Source organism: Podarcis bocagei (assembly GCF_964188305.1).
Source record: "Podarcis bocagei genome assembly, contig: HAP1_SCAFFOLD_119, whole genome shotgun sequence".
Taxonomy (NCBI): domain Eukaryota; kingdom Metazoa; phylum Chordata; class Lepidosauria; order Squamata; family Lacertidae; genus Podarcis; species Podarcis bocagei.
In genome coordinates, this window is record NW_027670313.1 from 197426 (window position 1) to 211225 (window position 13800).

General features: G+C 49.1%; 1 long non-coding RNA gene across 1 annotated transcript in view; it reads left to right on the forward strand.

Moving 5' to 3' along the window:
* Nucleotides 1–11607, forward strand: part of LOC308579523 — a 42176-nt gene extending 30569 nt beyond the window's left edge. Inside the window, exon 2 of the long non-coding RNA XR_014004516.1 lies at nucleotides 11426–11607. This is a non-coding gene — a long non-coding RNA (uncharacterized lncRNA). The remainder of the gene's footprint in view (nucleotides 1–11425) is intronic.
* Nucleotides 11608–13800: the final 2193 nt, after the last annotated feature.

A 13800-nucleotide genomic window follows, 5' to 3' on the forward strand; every position in this document is an offset into this window, starting at 1 on the left:
TTTTTCTATGGATTTGGGGGGGGCAGCTGCCCCCCTGGCTCCCTCAATGCCCAGATATCCTTTGGGGGGCGAGGCTATCGGTTGGGCTCAGAGCATCTCCTTCCCTTGGCCAGAAGCCGGAGGAACAGTTTGCAGGGAAAAGGGCTTTGCAGGAAGGAAGGAAACTCATCCTAGAATTTAGGAAGGGGAGGATAGAATGGGGTCCTAGGATCATCCAGTCCAACCCCAGCTAGGCAGGAATCTCAGCGAAAGCATCCATGGCAGATGGCCGTCCGATCTCTGCTGAGAAATCTCCAAGGAAGGAGAGTCCCCCACCTCCCAAGGGAGACCTTTGCCCTGCAGAGGCCTAGCAAGGTCAGGTGGCACCTGGTGCGGATTTTTTTATGTCCCCCCCCCCCATATTGACTGCTCGGCTTCTGCTGGGTTGGCATTCAGCCTGGTGTTCCTGCTGTTACGGGAAAATCTAGGTAATCTAGATAAAATCGCCCAGATTCGGGAAGAGGTAGACGCCACCGTGGGAGCATGGCCGGGGCGGGAGAGTGCTAGAGTTCTGTCTAGTCAAATTGCGTGGGATCAGTTCCAATCTGTTACCTCCGAGGATGTGGACAGGCTGCTTGGACGCGTGAAACCAACCACCTGTCTCCTTGATCCTTGCCCATCCTGGCTTATAAAAGCTAGCCGGGAAGGGCTGGGCGATGGGCTTCATGGGGTGGTGAATGCTTCCCTCCGTGAGGGAGCCTTCCCAGACCCGCTGAAAGAGGCGGTTATTAAACCGCTTCTTAAAAAACCATCTTTAGATGCGGCCACGATGGCCAACTATTGCCCGGTCTCAAATCTTCCATTCTTGGGCAAGGTGATTGAGCGAGTGGTTGCTGAACAACTCCAGGCACGCCTGGAGGATGCGGACCATTTGGATCCCTTCCAGTCGGGATTCAGGCCTCATCATGGGACTGAAACTGCCTTGGTCGCACTGGTTGATGATCTCTGGCGGGCTAGGGACAAAGGTGAGAGCTGTTTCCTAGTTCTGCTGGATCTCTCAGCGGCGTTTGATACCATCGACCATAGCATCCTTCTGGACCGTCTAGAGGGGCTGGGATAAACAACTACCTGACATTCAGGAGACATCTTAAGGCAGCCCTGTTCAGGGAAGTTTTTAACGTGTGACATTTTACTGTATTTTTGGTTTTTATGGAAGCCGCCCAGAGTGGCTGGGGAGGCCCAGCCAGATGGGCGGGGTATAAATAATAAATTATTATTATTATTATTATTATTATAGGTGTGAGGCTGCTCAGTCCCCCAGCTGCTTGAGCGGAGCCCGCGGGTCCCTGCGGAATAAAGCCTCCCCATCGTCTTTTCCTTCACAAATCCTGTCTTAAGGGTATGTCTGTGTTTGAATAGGGTGTGAGCCCAGGAACTAAGTATATATCATTACAAAAGACTGGCCAGGCTTCCCAGGCAATCCAATCAAGTAACCTGCCAGACAGGAGATAAACAAGGGCAGGAGAAAAACAACATTCAAATTTCTGTTTTAAGACCGCCTTTTTTGTGATGTAGGTGTGATGTATCTGAGGGGTGGTCTTAGGTTACACCCCTTCTGTGAGGTATGTATGATGTTTCTGGGGGTGGTCTTGATCTACAGGGTGGCAATTTCAAAAGTCTTTATAAGGTCTTGCACACCATTTTTCTGGGTCCCTCCCCTCTCCTGCAAGTGAGGGGAGCCCCCTGTTGCAACAGATCAATCAAGACCAAGCCCACAGGCTGCTGTTTTGCTCCAAGTTATCCTGGTTGCTGTCTTTCTTTTTGTCCAAGGGAGCCCTCGGATTTTTCCGTCAAGACCCCCAGGGCTGGACCCCCCCCCCGCCCTCCTCCCAGGCGCTTGTCAAGGGGAAGCCCAGGGAAGCCCAGCGCTGGTTGCCTTTCCTTGCCCGCAGGGGTCTCCACCCCTCACTTTCTGCGCAGACCCCATCCTAGGCTTGGCTGCGCTCGGGAGTCCAAGCCCCCTCCAGGGTGCAAAGATCTGCCCATTCCCCCAAATTTAGTTATTTTCAGTGCACGGCACCGTGGAGAATTGCTAACGGAGAAATCTGAGGCTCCCTTGGACAAAAAACAAGGACACCGGGCAGGAATAGCAGAGCAAATTGGTCTGGATTGAAGACTGTCGCGACAGGACTCCCACCTGCCACCAGGTGGAACAGGATGGAAGCCCGGAACAAAAGAGAACCCAAAGTTTTATTAGCTGCTCATCCCCAGGTTACACCCCCCCCCAAAAAAAACTACATCACTCCTACATCTGGTGGCAGTAATCTGAGCATCCTGGACCCTGCCCCATGGTTCCCCTTGCCCTCCACCAAACACCCAGCGAGTGTCACAAAAGAGATCTTTACATTTCCCTGTTTCCCAGCCAAGTTCATCACACCCTTTTGTCTTCCTCTGGGTTTGTTCTTTCTGGCATGGCTACCTCTCTGGCACTCAGGTCTCAGGAGGCCAGGGATTATCGCTCAGGCAGAGGGGCTGCTGAGGAGCTGAGCTCACAGGTCGAGATGAATTTCTGAAGTTTCCCCAGTGAGCCAGTACATAGAGACATTGATCAGCGAATTCTTACATTTGGTATCGTGCAGCAGAGGCCCTTTGAATAGAGAGGTAGAAACTGCGATGAAGTGTTTTGTGGGGGCAAGTCACAAAAGTGATGGTGTTGATTTTGGGGGTGGGCTGCATGTGCATGATGTCTGCTGGAGGGGCAACCCCTCCCCCCCCAACCTAGACACAAATTCCTGCAACCGTTTGACAAGCGCAGCTGCTGGCACATCTTTGGTGAATGAGCACACCCAGTCTCAAGTCCTTTAGAGATAAAGTAGGTATACATCTCAGTAATACCTGGGTATATATGTATTTTGTTTTTCTAGCTTGATCAAAATAATTTATTACTTCTTAACAGGTAGATGGTTAAGAGCTTAGGCCGCTTCAGTGGCAGCCCCTGGCCCCCACCCCTTGCCCCCCCCCAGTAAAGACGGCCCTGGCCCTCTCCGAGGGTCCGTCCAGCTCTGGGCTGCTGCTGCTACTCACTTGCAATCATCATTAAAGCCTGCTGCGTGTCCTCTGTTTTTTTCTTTTCAAGGGAGGGTAACAAAATCAGGCAAATTGCATTTCTTCCCTTTGAATGGCGCAGAGCCAGCCAGGCAGGGAGGGGAGAGGGCAAAGCGACACATCAGCGCAGCTCCCCCTTCCCTCGAAGGCTCGGGGCACGCTTGGAGTTGCGGGCGCGGGCGGGCGGGCGGCAGGACGAATGTCACCCCCCTCAGGATGGCACCCGGGGTGGTCCAACCCCACCGCCCCCACCTTGTTCCCCCTCTGTTCCCCTGGCCTGGGGTTCCCTCCCTCGGGGGTGGGATAAACGTTTAGTTGGGGCTGGGGATTAGTTTAATTTGAGTATAAATGTAAGTTTTTCTGTGTTGTTGTTATTGTTAAAATGAGCTTCTACTGACTTACTTGAGTGGGATCAATTCCAATCTGTTACCTCCGAGGATGTGGACAGGCTGCTTGGACGAGTGAAACCAACCAGCTGTCTCCTGGATCCTTGCCCATCCTGGCTTATAAAAGCTAGCCGGGAAGGACTGGGCGATGGGCTTCGTGGGGTGGTGAAAAAAAGAAGAAGAAGAGTTTGGATTTGATATCCCGCCTTTCACTCCCCTTCAGGAGTCTCAAAGCGGCTAACATTCTCCTTTCCCTTCCTCCCCCACAACAAACCCTCTGTGAGGTGAGTGGGGCTGAGAGACTTCAGAGAAGTGTGACTGGCCCAAGGTCACCCAGCAGCTGCATGTGGAGGAGCGGAGACTCGAACCCGGTTCCCCAGGTTACAAGACTACCGCTCTTAACCACTACACCACACTGCTTCCCTCCGTGAGGGAGACTTTCCAGACCCGCTGAAAGAGGCGGTTATTAAACTGCTTCTTTAAAAACCATCTTTAGATGCGGCCACAATGGCCAACTATCGCCCAGTCTCAAATCTTCCATTCCTGGGCAAGGTGATTGAGCGAGCGGTTGCTGAACAACTCCAGGCACGCCTGGAAGAAGCGGACCATTTGGATCCCTTCCAGTCGGGATTCAGGCCTCATCATGGGACTGAAACTGCCTTGGTCGCACTGGTGGATGATGTCTGGCGGGCTAGGGACAAAGGTGAGAGCTGTTTCCTAGTTCTGCTGGATCTCTCAATGGTGTTTGATACCATCAACCATAGCATCCTTCTGGACCGCCTTGAGGGGCTGGGAGCTGGGGGCACTGTTATACAGTGGTTCCGCTCCTTCCTCCTGGGCCGTGTTCAGAAAGTGACATGGAGCTGAATCCTGTTGAAATATAAAATAAATGAATAAATAATGCTTCAGTATCTGGGAAAAGATCACATGCGGAAGGCTTCAGTTTGGGCTGACGTATTTATGTATTTGGTGGTTTTACATTCCCATTAATGAAGCAAATTCTGCCCACACCTTTTGCTGTCACACAACCCCAGATCATCACACTAACTGGGTGCTTCAAGGTAGGTGTAATGCAAGTGGGATGTAAATCTTCTCCGATTCTTCTTCTCACATATTTTTCTTTTCTTCTATTATGTTCTTCAAACTCACAAAATGAAAGAAGACAAAAAAACAACCAACTTGTTAGGAATCACATAACAAGTCAACCTAAGCAAGTTGTGCTTCCTTTTTTAGTTATTTGGCTATAATTTTTGATAGAATACAGGTAATGGCATTCTTGATTATATTATCTTTCCATTGATACATCATTTCATGATATTACTCCAGAAGAAGTAGTGTTATTGTCCGGAGCGCATGCCGGAGCCAGGCCCTGGGACCGGTAGGGCTTTGCAGGACTAGGGCTTTCCTAAGTTTGTTCTGAAGAGGCAAGGCAGGGCTGCACAGGTGAGGCCGATTGGTAACTCACAGCACCTGGTGGCAAGAAAGAGCCGGAAAGGGATATAAGGTCAGCATTTCCCTTTGGCTCTTTGCCACAGCAAAGCGTTTCCTTCCTTGGGCTTCTTGACTCCTGGCTTCCTGATCCTCGGACCCTTGGTTTCTTGACTCCTGGCTTCCGGATTCCCATTCCTGCTCCCACCCCACCGTCTTGCCCCCGGGTCCTGATGTCCTCCACCAGGACTTTGACCGCCCATAAACCGTAAAAGTTTGCTATGGCCAACCTATGTCCCGGCCAGGGGGTCAGATGGACGGAGCCCAGCCTATAGATCTCACCAGGGTGCTGCGGAACCTCTACACCCAGGGAGCTATGTTCTAGGGGGAGGTTCAAGCACTTTGAGCGGCCCCAGCCTGACCTGCTCCCCTGCCCCATAACCAGAGAGGTTCAGGGGGGAGCATGGTGTTGGGATTTGTCCAGCTCTGGCCCATCTGGAGCCTGTACTGGCTCGTCTTCTCTTTAGCCCAGCAGAGCGTAGTCCGCAGGCAAAAGGATAAAGCAGTATGTGCCACATGCTAATCTTTATTTCTCAACTATACCGAGAACACGCAAACCTACATCTTGCCTCTGTGAGAGCAGAGAAGAAACTTACTCTTGACACAAAGAAACCGAGAGAACACTGAAAAACCGGAAACCAGTGTATGTCACATCCAGTCTCCCATTCCCGTGGGAACCCAACAGGAACTTGGACTGTGGAATGGAAACAATGTCTTGTGACATGCAAAATAAAAAAAATTGCTTCTAGTAGCACCTAGTAACCCCAGATCATCACACTAACTGGGTACTTCAAGGTAGGTGTAATGCAAGTGGGATGTAAATCTTCTCCGATTCTTGACTCCTGGCTTCCGGATTCCCATTGCTGCTCCCACCCCACCGTCTTGCCCCCGGGTCCTGATGTCCTCCACCAGGACTTTGACCGCCCATAAACCGTAAAAGTTTGCTGTGGCCAACCTATGTCCCGGCCAGGGGGTCAGATGGACGGAGCCCAGCCTATAGATCTCCCCAGGGTGCTGCGGAACCTCTACACCCAGGGAGCTATGTTCTAGGGGGAGGTTCAAGCACTTTGAGCGGCCCCAGCCTGACCTGCTCCCCTGCCCCATAACCAGAGAGGTTCAGGGGGGAGCATGGTGTTGGGATTTGTCGAGCTCTGGCCCATCTGGAGCCTGTACTGGCTCGTCTTCTCTTTAGCCCAGCAGAGCGTAGTCCGCAGACGAAAGGATAAAGCAGCATGTGCCACATGCTAATCTTTATTTCTCAACTATACCGAGAACACACAAACATACATCTTGCCTCTGTGAGAGCAGAGAAGAAACTTACTCTCGACACAAGGAAACCGAGAGAACACTGAAAAACAGGAAACCAGTGTATGTCACATCCAGTCTCCCATTCCCGTGGGAACCCAACAGGAACTTGGACTGTGGAATGGAAACAATGTCTTGTGACATGCAGTTGCTGCTCAGTGAGGGAAATAGAAACCAACACATGGGGCCAATCAATCAAAATGTTTATTCGGCTTTACGCCCATCATAAAGCACAACACACAAAACAAATCAAATAAAACCGCGGTCTCGTACAAGCCGCGAGTAATATAACACAATTCACAGCTCACAAGGACAAATATTGGCAATTCAAAAGAAAAATTTAAGGTTAAGATTAAAAATTTAGACACTCCGCTAAAATCAATATCTGATGTCATTATCGAAAATTCTTATAACTATCAATAATCAGCTAACATTCCATTCCGTCTCTTGTACGAGAGGACGGCTGTTAGGAATTTAGCAACCTGTAGGCTAAGATAAGGATCCACATCTTGAAGAACCCAGGCAAGCTGTAGGTCTACTGGTTTGTCAGCCATAGGCTGGATTATGGAGTTTAGTATACTAGCACGAATTGAACTGTATATAGGGCGCTCCCCTGCGAGAACCTCCAAACAAGCTCAACACATGGGGCCCTTCGAGGCTTTGTCAGCCAGTGTTGGCTGATGTCCGCCACCTGTGCAGCAGACTTTCCCACCCCACGGAGCCGCGTGTTCTTTATGGTCAGCCTCTTCGTGGGCCCGGCACTTTCTCGGGTCTCTCCGTACCTTGAGGCCAGCGACCATCTGCTGGGGAATTTGGATGAATTGCCACCCTTCATTGCCACCCTGGAGGGCACATTCGGGGAGCTGAATCGTGCCCTGGCGGATGAGATGGCCCTGCAGAACCTCCGGCAGGGGGCTTGCCCAGTTACTGAGTCCGCCGCAGAGCTCCGTTGGTGGGCTGGGGACACCCTGCTATGCAGCTGCCTGACGGTTCCACTTCCATCAGGGCCTTCATCCCTGCCTTAAGGATCAACTGGCATGGGTGACCCCCCCTCACCATTTCAGTGGTGGGTCTGGAGGGGACCCCCCTCGCATCCGGACCCATTACCCGTGAGCCCTGTCCACTGGCCAGGTGAGTGGCACCCCTGCACCAGGAACTGTTAACGTTTCAACTAGTCCAGACGCCACATTTCCCTCTGGTCCATGGAAGTCCATGAATGTATCCTTTTGCCTTGACAGCTCAGGGAAGATATCTCACTTTATAAATCATATCAAATCAACTCAACTCCAGGAAGTGCCCAGAGGTGACAATTGCTGAGCTGATTATTGGAAAGCCTCATCCCATCCCCAGACTTGCCAAGGGGTCCAGACATGCCAAGGAAGTTCTGTTGTACTTTTGGGTGGTGGGTACTTGAGACTTCTTTGCCTATGCTAATCCTATCCTTGGGTCTTGCACTGACTCATTTTCCTTATGTTAATCTTGTGTAACCCTCCCCTTTCTGACGTTTTAGTGGTGTAGCAATGACGTATTGATGATGCTGTACGAACTGCATTCTGGGATATGGTGGGAAGCTTTAAAAGTCAATGTCGCCCCATTGCTCTGGGTTCCCTCACTGCTCTTGAACCTGTTGCGCAACCAGAAAGGATCTCAGTCTACTGGCTGCTGTTTTGCTCCAAATTGCTTGGCGGGAATTTCCTTCTTTTACTGACCGCACGGACCCATGGGGGACTTTCCCCTCCATACTCACAGAAGCGTTGTTTAGAGTATGGAATGCTGATCATTGTTTTGTTGATTTCTAGGGAATCTAGTTCTCTCCGTTTTTGTTCTATAGCTTTAAGGACTTTTTTAGATCCTGTTTGTTTGTAGCGTGATGAGAGGGCCGTGATGTCTTGTTCTGTCTTGCTAACTTTTAAGGGGGTTTGTTTTTTAAGGGATGCTTTTAGCAACTTGTAAGAGTCCCTAATTGTTGGGGGTTTCCTTCGGAGGAAGGTTGCCCATGGGGTTGTAGGGGGGGTGTCTTTCAGGGATATGCTTTTCATATTTAGGTTGAGGTCACCCCCCCCCCCAGAATTGCTTCCCCTTCGGAGGAGAGGAACTTGTTTAATGTGTTTTGGATGAACTCTAGCTTTTTCAAGTTTGGGGCATATATGGAGCCAGTTGTCAGTTTAATTTTGCCATCTAGTGTCCTTTTAGCAAAAATGAGTCTGCCTCTTTTGCCTTTGAGGACTGTTGCGGCTTTGAAGTTCAGGACTCTACTGAGTAGTATGGCTACTCCACAGGACTTCGCTGAGCCAGGTGCAACTCATTGTTGACTGAAGTAGGGATGGCTCAGGAGTTTGGGAGGGTTGTGTATTTATTGTAGGAAGGCGATGTGTGGTTTCATGGTGTTTACATACAAGGTGATGCATTTTCTTTTGATGGGGTTTCCCAACCCCCTCACATTTAATGCAATTGCTTTTAAGCTAGCCATCTTGCTTATCTACTATATAGGGTGATTCCATGCCAGCCCGTCCGGGTTGCCCTGTGTCTCTCATCTTGTATTGTCTATCAAACCAGTGAAATTGCGCTGACCTAGAGGTTAAAATTAGATTTGGGTTAAAGAGTGGGGGGTGGGTTGCAGAAATTATCCCCTATGTAGTCATATAGGTGTTTATTGTGGCTAGATGATGCCGCATTCTGGATTAGTTGTAGTTTCCGGGTCAGCTTCAAAGATAGCCCCACCCAGAGCGCATTGCAGTAGTCCAAGCGGAAGATAACCAGAGCATGCACCACTCTGGCGAGGCAGTCCATGGGCAGGTAGGGTCTCAGCCTGCGTACCAGATGGAGCTGGTAAACAGCTGCCCTGGACACAGATTTGACCTGTGCCTCCATGGACAGCTGAGAGTCCAAAATGACTCCCAGGCTGCGCACCTGGTCCTTCAGGGGCACAGTTACCCCATTCAGGACCAGGGAGTCCTCCACACCTGCCCGCCTCCTGTCCCCCAGAAACAGTACTTCTGTCTTGACAGGATTCAACCTCAATCTGTTGGCCGCCATCCATCCTCCAACCATCTTTGTGATGCCTATGTTGGATATTTTGGGGAAATTAATCCTGCGTCCAGTCAGGCTTCCCCAGCGCAGCTCTGCTTGGGGCTTGAGGCCGACCTGAGCAGGAAGAGAAGAGTCACAGCGGTCCTGCCGTCCGTGTGAGATAGAGGGATAAATCAAGTCCAGAGACAGTTCGTTCTTATCTCTAGAAGCGTTTATTTACAAGCCATAAATCAGTCACATTCCATTGGAGCTTTCCGGCATCTTTCCCGTGCTCCAAAAGCACACACGCAGCCTCTGAGCTGAGCTGCGTCTCTCAGTCTCAGTCAGAAGTGAAAGCAACTCTGAACAACAACACAAAGACAGACAAAGCCTGTGACGTCCGGCCCTGCGTCAGGCCCCTCCCAGATACAGGACACCACAGAGTTTTAACCCTGTCAGTTCCAAACTCCACATAGGGTCCATAAGCAATGTTGCTAATGTCATTAACAACACTGGTAAGTTGGGGTAGGGATGAGGGTGTTGATATCCTCTGGCAGCCCCAATGTGCTGTAGGTTTGTCAGATTTTAGCCTGTCTGTGGATTGTTTTATTGAGGTTAGGGTGAAGCAGGACCACCTGGAGGAATTCTACCCTTATGCTTTTCATATAATCAGTTAGCCATATAACCATATATCCTTATAATGATTTTTATATAATCCATGTTTGAATCATGACGGCTTCTGCAAAAGCTTATAGCAAATTGCTTAGATCGGAAGAATCCGAAATGAACTCTGCCCCAGTTCGCTTCCCTTGTTCTTCTCAATGTCTCGCTAACATAAGGGGGAAGCAATAAATCTGCTGTGCTGGCACTTTCCCCCCTGTCCAGACAGGGTCCCGAGTAGCTCAAACAGGAAGATGCTAACCGCAGAATGTCCCGGTATAGCAGATGGCCGCCTAGGAGCGTAAGGGCCAAAGTTCCTTCTTCTTCCTTCTTACCATAAATCAGGGGAAAGGTTAAATGCATGTTCAGACTGAAAAAGCAGACGTTGGGAGGGAACTCTTTACATGATCAGGGGGCAAGGCTTGAATGCGCTCATTGGTTTTCTTTTTGCTGCTGTGTGCGATTGTATGGCTTATGTCATGTATGTACTCAGGTATAAAGCCTCAGGGCGCTGGAGCCCGGGGCCCAGTCTTTGGGAAAGGATTCCACTGGGTCTCTTATTGCTCAGCAATAAATATCACTTTCTTTTTCCCCACTGCTGCGTCTGTCAATTCTGGGACACAATTGGAGTGGCTCACTGGTACCTTAAAAATCCTGGCAACAAGGGGAATTATTTTACTTAGTAAGGCGTGGGGAGGGGTGCTGAGAGTGAGTTGTAGATTGTTGGGTAATGGGGAGTGTCTTTTTATGTACCTGGACTGGTGTTGGGTGGGGATCTCTGTGGAGGTGTGAGGCTGGGGGGAATATTGATCGTGTTAGCTGTATTGATGGCTTGGGGGAGAGGAAAAGGAGGAGGGGGTCACCAGTCCATCGGGTTGAGGTGATTTCTGGTTGCTTCATTCTGCCTTCTGCCACATTGGCCTCCGCTCCCCGTTTGGTGTCGTCTGCAAATGGGATGAGCACCCCCTCAGTTCCTTCATCCAGGTCGTTCATAAAGACGTTGAACAACAATGGGCCCAGGACAGAACCCTGCAGCACCCCTCTTGTCACTTACCCCCAGGATGACGAGGAACCATGGAGGAGGACTGTTTGGGTTCGGTCAGTCAAATCCACCTAAGAGTTTCCTCATTCAGACCACATTTTAGAAGCTTAATCACAAAAATATTATGGGGGACTTCGTCAAAAGCCTTACTGAAATCAAGATGCACTATTTCCACAGCTGTTCCCTGATCAACAAAGTTTGTAACTCCATCCAGAAAAAGGGGAGGAGAGATTTCTCTGGCTTTTCTTGTTTTTGAGAAAGCCATGCTTTTATCCTGTATGTTTCTGTTGTGAAATCTTTAGATGAAAGGCACATAAATATTAAAAATGATAAAACATAAAGATATTGACAGGCTGAAACATGTGCAAAGGAAGGTGATTTATGTATTTATTTAATTTGTCTACCACCCGACCCAGGGGTGCCAACTTGAACAAATATTGGTGGGGGACAGGTAAGGCCTGCTTTGCACAATCAAACACATGACGCATGCACGCCATTGGAATAGCAATGCCTATCAACTGGGGGAGTGGCCCCCTCAAATATATCATTGGGGGGCAAAACCCCCTCAGCCTCTAAGTGTAGACTCCTGTTCCCACATGTCTCAGGACGATTACAACATAAAAACACAAAATACACATGATAACTCAACTCCCCACCACATTTTAAAAGGGCCTTAGATGTCAATCAGCCAAAGGCCTGGTTAAAAAGGTGCGTATTAACAAGGCTCCTAAAGCAATAGAATGAAGGGTTTCTCCCCTGTATGACGTTTCTGATGCTTAGTGACAGCAGAGCTGTGACTGAAGCTCTTTCCACATTCCCCACACTGATAGGGTTTCTCCCCTGTATGAATTCTCTGATGGGAACTGAGATTGGAGCTCTGACTGAAGCTCTTTCCACATTCCCCACACTGATAGGGTTTTTCTCCTGTATGAATTCTCTGATGGGAAGTGAGATTGGAGCTTGTAATGAATTTCTTTCCACATTCCCCACACTAATAGGGTTTCTCCCTTGTATGAATTCTCTGATGGGAAGTGAGATTGGAGTTCTTATTGAAGCTCTTTCCACATTCCCCACACTGATAGGGTTTCTCCCCTGTATGAATTCTCTGATGGGAAGTGAGATCCGAGCTCTGCCTGAAGCTCTTTCCACATTCCCCACACTGATAGGGTTTCTCTCCTGTATGATTTCTCTGATGGGAAGTGAGTTCCGAGCTCTTGCTGAAGCTCTTTTCACATTCCCCACACTGATAGGGTTTCTCTCCTGTATGAATTCTCTGATGGGAAGTGAGACTGGAACTTGTAATGAATTTCTTTCCACATTCCCCACACTGATAGGGTTTCTCCCCTGTATGAATTCTCTGATGGGAAGTGAGACTGGAGCTTGTAATGAATTTCTTTCCACATTCCACACAATGATAGGGTTTCTCCCCTGTATGAATTCTCTGATGGGAAGTGAGATCCGAGCTCTGCCTGAAGCTCTTTCCACATTCCCCACACTGATAGGGTTTCTCCCCTGTATGAATTCTCTGATGGGAACTGAGACTGGAGCTCTGACTGAAGCTCTTTCCACATTCCCCACACTGATAGGGTTTCTCTCCTGTATGAATTCTCTGATGGGAAGTGAGATTGGAGTTCTTATTGAAGCTCTTTCCACATTCCCCACACTGATAGGGTTTCTCCCCTGTATGAATTCTCTGATGGGAAGTGAGATCCGAGCTCTGCCTGAAGCTCTTTCCACATTCCCCACACTGATAGGGTTTCTCCCCTGTATGAATTCTCTGATGCTTAGTGAGATCAGAGCTCACCCAGAAGCTCTTTTCACATTCCCCACACTTATAGGGTTTCTCTCCTGTATGAATTCTCTGATGGGAAGTGAGACTGGAGCTTGTAATGAATTTCTTTCCACATTCCCCACACTGATAGGGTTTCTCCCCTGTATGAAGTTTCTGATGCTTAGTGACATCAGAGCTGTGACTGAAGCTCTTTTCACATTCCCCACACTGATAGGGTTTCTCTCCTGTATGAATTCTCTGATGGGAAGTGAGACTGGAGCTTGTAATGAATTTCTTTCCACATTCCCCACACTGATAGGGTTTCTCCCCTGTATGAATTCTCTGATGGGAAGTGAGATCCGAGCTCTGCCTGAAGCTCTTTCCACATTCCCCACACTGATAGGGTTTCTCTCCTGTATGATTTCTCTGATGGGAAGTGAGTTCCGAGCTCTTGCTGAAGCTCTTTCCACATTCCCCACACTGATAGGGTTTCTCTCCTGTATGAATTCTCTGATGGGAAGTGAGACTGGAGCTTGTAATGAATTTCTTTCCACATTCCCCACACTGATAGGGTTTCTCCCCTGTATGAATTCTCTGATGGGAAGTGAGACTGGAGCTTGTAATGAATTTCTTTCCACATTCCACACAATGATAGGGTTTCTCCCCTGTATGAATTCTCTGATGGGAAGTGAGATCCGAGCTCTGCCTGAAGCTCTTTCCACATTCCCCACACTGATAGGGTTTCTCTCCTGTATGATTTCTCTGATGGGAAGTGAGTTCCGAGCTCTTGCTGAAGCTCTTTCCACATTCCCCACACTGATAGGGTTTCTCTCCTGTATGAATTCTCTGATGGGAAGTGAGACTGGAGCTTGTAATGAATTTCTTTCCACATTCCCCACAATGATAGGGTTTCTCCCCTGTATGAATTCTTTGATGGGAATTCAGACTTTGGCCGTGACTGAAGCTCTTTCCACATTCCATGCACCGATAGGGTTTTTCCCCTGTATGAATTCTTTGATGGGAAGTGAGAGAGGAGCTCTGATTGAAGCTCTTTC